Genomic DNA, 5,000 nt, shown 5'->3' with positions numbered 1-5,000 from the left:
GCGCCGGGGTAGACCTGGTGCACGGAAGCCTCGGGGTAGACCTGGTCTTCCGGGCGCCGGGGTAGACCTGGTGCACGGAAGCCTCGGGGTAGACCTGGTCTTCCGGGCGCCGGGGTAGACCTGGTCTTCCGGGAGCCGGGGTAGACCTGGAATTCCGGGCGCCGGGGTAGGCCTGTTCCCCTGGAGCCGGGGTAGACCTGGAATTCCGGGCGCCGGGGTAGGCCTGTTCTCCTGGAGCCGGGGTAGACCTGGTGTTCCGGGCACCGGGGTAGACCTGGAATTCCGGGCGCCGGGGTAGGCCTGTTGCCCTGGAGCCGGGGTAGACCTGGTGTTCCGGGCGCCGGGGTAGACCTGTCGTCCTACTCCGGGCCCGGCCTCCGGCCGCCCGGCTGCTGCGGCAGAACTGTCGCCCTGGTGTCCCGGGCGGACCTGCTGTCCCGCGCACGACCCACCCTGCGGCCGCCCGGCGCCAGTCTAGAGAGGGAAGGAGCCGGCCGTTGGGAGCCGGCAGCGCTCCCGCCTCCTCCGTGCCCAAAGCGACAGCGGCCCGGCTCCTGCCTCCGTCTCCGGATCCCTCACTGCCTTCAGCCGCTCGACCCCCCTCCCCCCCACCCCGCTGCCGTCCTGCCCCGGGCTCGGACGGGGCCAGGCCGGGCTGGAGCGTCAAGGAAAGAAGGCCGTCAAAGCAGAAGGCTGGGCGAGAGCCGAAGAGAAGGCTTCTCGGCAAAGGGGCCGCCTCTGCCGTGGGCCCCGGCCCTGCTGGCCGAAGGACCCGCCTTCCTCGGTGTCGGCCCGCTCCTGGCCCTCCCGCCGCTGCGGGTGTGCGAACCGGCCGAGGAGAGAGCGGGCGGGGGACGGCGACGGGGGTGGGGAAAGTAGTCTGCGAGCGGCGCCGGGGAGTCTGATGGGGCAGGGCGGGGCGCCCCCAACCGTCGATGGGCGGAGGCAGGGAAAGTCTTCAGGCGGGGCGCCCCCAACCGTCGATGGGCGGGCTCTGAGGGGGCGGCGTCGGATTGCGAGTGTGTGGAGCCGGCGTGTGTGTCACCGTGCCCCTCTCTCTCTGTCTCTCTCTCCCTCCCTTCCCCCCCCCGCCCCCCCGTCCCTCCCTCCCTCCCTCGCTTCCCTTGCGCGCTGGCCCCACTGAAATTCCGTTCGGCCGGGTAGGGCTGCGCGGCACCCCGGGCGGAGGGGGCTGCTGACGCTGCTTCGACGGCAGGCTGACGCAGGCTGCCTGTCAGCTTGGTCTGGGATCGCTCTGGGTACCAGAGGGAAAGAAATAAAGTTCGTCAAGAAAATTCCTTTTCCGGATCAGTTTCTTGCGCCGAGGGAACAGAAGAGTCGTTCTCTTCGAGAAGGGAGGAAAGGGGAAGCGCGGGAAATGAAACCCGAACCCCAAACCAGACCAAGGGGAACCAAGCCACAAAAAACAAAGGGATAACCCCGTAACTCCTAAAACAAACCCAGAAAACTCGAACCAAAAGTCCCGCAACGCACATTCCCCCACCCCCCAAAAAAACCCACACCGAGCCCCCCACCTCGCGCCCGCCCCCCCCACCCCCACCAGGCAAAAAAAGGTAAAGCCGGCCATTGAGAAACGCTCTACTACCCGGGTATGGGGAAATACCTCTTGCCATGGCCCCGGAGTAGACTTTTCCTCCGGGCGCCGGGGTAGACCCGTTGTCCGGCCCCCCGGGCTACACCTGGTATCCCGGAGCCGGGGTAGACCTTGTACCCGGCGGCCGGGGTAGACCTGGTATCCCGGAGCCGGGGTAGACCTTGTACCCGGCGGCCGGGGTAGACCTGGTATCCAGGAGACGGGGTAGACCTTGTACCCGGCGGCCGGGGTAGACCTGGTATCCCGGCGGCCGGGGTAGACCTTGTACCAGGCGGCCGGGGTAGACCTGGTATCCAGGAGACGGGGTAGACCTTGTACCCGGCGGCCGGGGTAGACCTGGTATCCAGGAGCCGGGGTAGACCTTGTACCCGGCGGCCGGGGTAGACCTGGTATCCCGGAGACGGGGTAGACCTTGTACCCGGCGGCCGGGGTAGACCTGGTATCCAGGAGACGGGGTAGACCTTGTACCCGGCGGCCGGGGTAGACCTGGTATCCAGGAGCCGGGGTAGACCTTGTACCCGGCGGCCGGGGTAGACCTGGTATCCAGGAGCCGGGGTAGACCTTGTACCCGGCGGCCGGGGTAGACCTGGTATCCAGGAGCCGGGGTAGACCTTGTACCCGGCGGCCGGGGTAGACCTGGTATCCCGGAGCCGGGGTAGACCTTGTACCCGGCGGCCGGGGTAGACCTGGTATCCCGGAGCCGGGGTAGACCTTGTACCCGGCGGCCGGGGTAGACCTGGTATCCAGGAGCCGGGGTAGACCTTGTACCCGGCGGCCGGGGTAGACCTGGTATCCCGGAGCCGGGGTAGACCTTGTACCCGGCGGCCGGGGTAGACCTGGTATCCAGGAGACGGGGTAGACCTTGTACCCGGCGGCCGGGGTAGACCTGGTATCCAGGAGACGGGGTAGACCTTGTACCCGGCGGCCGGGGTAGACCTGGTATCCAGGAGCCGGGGTAGACCTTGTACCCGGCGGCCCGGGTAGACCTGGTATCCAGGAGCCGGGGTAGACCTTGTACCCGGCGGCCGGGGTAGACCTGGTATCCAGGAGACGGGGTAGACCTTGTACCCGGCGGCCGGGGTAGACCTGGTATCCAGGAGACGGGGTAGACCTTGTACCCGGCGGCCGGGGTAGACCTGGTATCCCGGAGCCGGGGTAGACCTTGTACCCGGCGGCCGGGGTAGACCTGGTATCCCGGAGCCGGGGTAGACCTTGTACCCGGCGGCCGGGGTAGACCTGGTATCCAGGAGCCGGGGTAGACCTTGTACCCGGCGGCCGGGGTAGACCTGGTATCCCGGAGCCGGGGTAGACCTTGTACCCGGCGGCCGGGGTAGACCTGGTATCCAGGAGCCGGGGTAGACCTTGTACCCGGCGGCCGGGGTAGACCTGGTATCCAGGAGCCGGGGTATACCTTGTACCCGGCGGCCGGGGTAGACCTGGTATCCAGGAGCCGGGGTAGACCTTGTACCCGGCGGCCGGGGTAGACCTGGTATCCCGGAGCCGGGGTAGACCTTGTACCCGGCGGCCGGGGTAGACCTGGTATCCAGGAGCCGGGGTAGACCTTGTACCCGGCGGCCGGGGTAGACCTGGTATCCAGGAGCCGGGGTAGACCTTGTACCCGGCGGCCGGGGTAGACCTGGTATCCAGGAGCCGGGGTAGACCTTGTACCCGGCGGCCGGGGTAGACCTGGTATCCCGGAGCCGGGGTAGACCTTGTACCCGGCGGCCGGGGTAGACCTGGTATCCAGGAGCCGGGGTAGACCTTGTACCCGGCGGCCGGGGTAGACCTGGTATCCAGGAGCCGGGGTAGACCTTGTACCCGGCGGCCGGGGTAGACCTGGTATCCAGGAGACGGGGTGGACCTTGTACCCGGCGGCCGGGGTAGACCTGGTATCCAGGAGACGGGGTAGACCTTGTACCCGGCGGCCGGGGTAGACCTGGTATCCAGGAGCCGGGGTAGACCTTGTACCCGGCGGCCCGGGTAGACCTGGTATCCAGGAGCCGGGGTAGACCTTGTACCCGGCGGCCGGGGTAGACCTGGTATCCAGGAGACGGGGTAGACCTTGTACCCGGCGGCCGGGGTAGACCTGGTATCCAGGAGACGGGGTAGACCTTGTACCCGGCGGCCGGGGTAGACCTGGTATCCCGGAGCCGGGGTAGACCTTGTACCCGGCGGCCGGGGTAGACCTGGTATCCAGGAGACGGGGTAGACCTTGTACCCGGCGGCCGGGGTAGACCTGGTATCCAGGAGACGGGGTAGACCTTGTACCCGGCGGCCGGGGTAGACCTGGTATCCAGGAGACGGGGTAGACCTTGTACCCGGCGGCCGGGGTAGACCTGGTATCCAGGAGCCGGGGTAGACCTTGTACCCGGAGGCCGGGGTAGACCTGGTATCCCGGAGACGGGGTAGACCTTGTACCCGGCGGCCGGGGTAGACCTGGTATCCCGGAGCCGGGGTAGACCTGGTCTCCGTCCGCCCGGGTAGACCTGGTGTCGCGGCCGCCTGCGGAAGTTCACCAAGGGGTCGCTGTTCCAGGCTGCCTCCGGCTATGTCGACGTAGCGGTCGGCCTGCGCTGGCGCACCCTCCCGGTCGACTTCCACTCGTCTCCTTGGAGGCGTCGGCGGCCTTGGACTTATCTTTCCGTATATTGGGAGCGAGGTGACGGGCCGCGTCCCCGCAGGTTTCCAGGGTGCCTGCGTCGCAAGGCGGAGGATAGGGCGGCCGCGCCGCGCGGTCGTCGGGGCAGAGCGAGTGCCGCCTAGGCCGGGTGAGCCGCGTGGCTTGGTCCCGGTTCCCGTCCTGCCCAGGGCGCTCTTTCGGGGAGAGCTGCCCGAGAAGCCAGAGAGAAGAGAATGGGCAGTGTGAAGGGCCACCAGAGAGAGAGCCGAGAGCCGAGAGAGACGGCCCGAAAGACCGTGTCGAGAAGCCGCTCGCTGGCCGCAGCGAGGCGGTGAGAAGCCCCGCGTGTGTGTTGCTCCGCTCCGGTCGGCTGCCGTGCCGGCCCGGTTGAAGGGGGGGCGGCCCCCCTGGGACGATCGGTGGCAGGTGAGGCGGCGGCGCCTCGTCCCTTTTCCGCCTGGCCTTAAGCCGGGGCCCGCTCCGGCAGGCATTTTTCCGGCAGCCGGTCCGGTGGCAGTGGCCGGCAGCCGGGGGTCGACGCGGCCGGGCTTTTTTTTTCCCCGGCCCTCGCCCGAGAGCCTCCTCCCCGAGCAAGGCCCGGCCAGCCCGCCGCGGTGGCGGCGCCCGGTTCCCCCGCTCCCGACCTGTTTGCCAGCGTGTCCGTGTCGGAAGGGCAGCGGTGGGGCGCGCGGCCTGGCCTCGGCATTCGCCGCGTGGCCGGAGGGGCTCGGTGACGGCGGTCGCCCGATGAGCCGTGGAGCCGGG

The sequence above is a fragment of the Lonchura striata genome, unplaced genomic scaffold (assembly GCF_046129695.1).
Source record: "Lonchura striata isolate bLonStr1 unplaced genomic scaffold, bLonStr1.mat Scaffold_162, whole genome shotgun sequence".
Taxonomy (NCBI): Eukaryota; Metazoa; Chordata; class Aves; order Passeriformes; family Estrildidae; genus Lonchura; species Lonchura striata.
Note: the sequence above shows the minus strand (reverse complement) of the source record.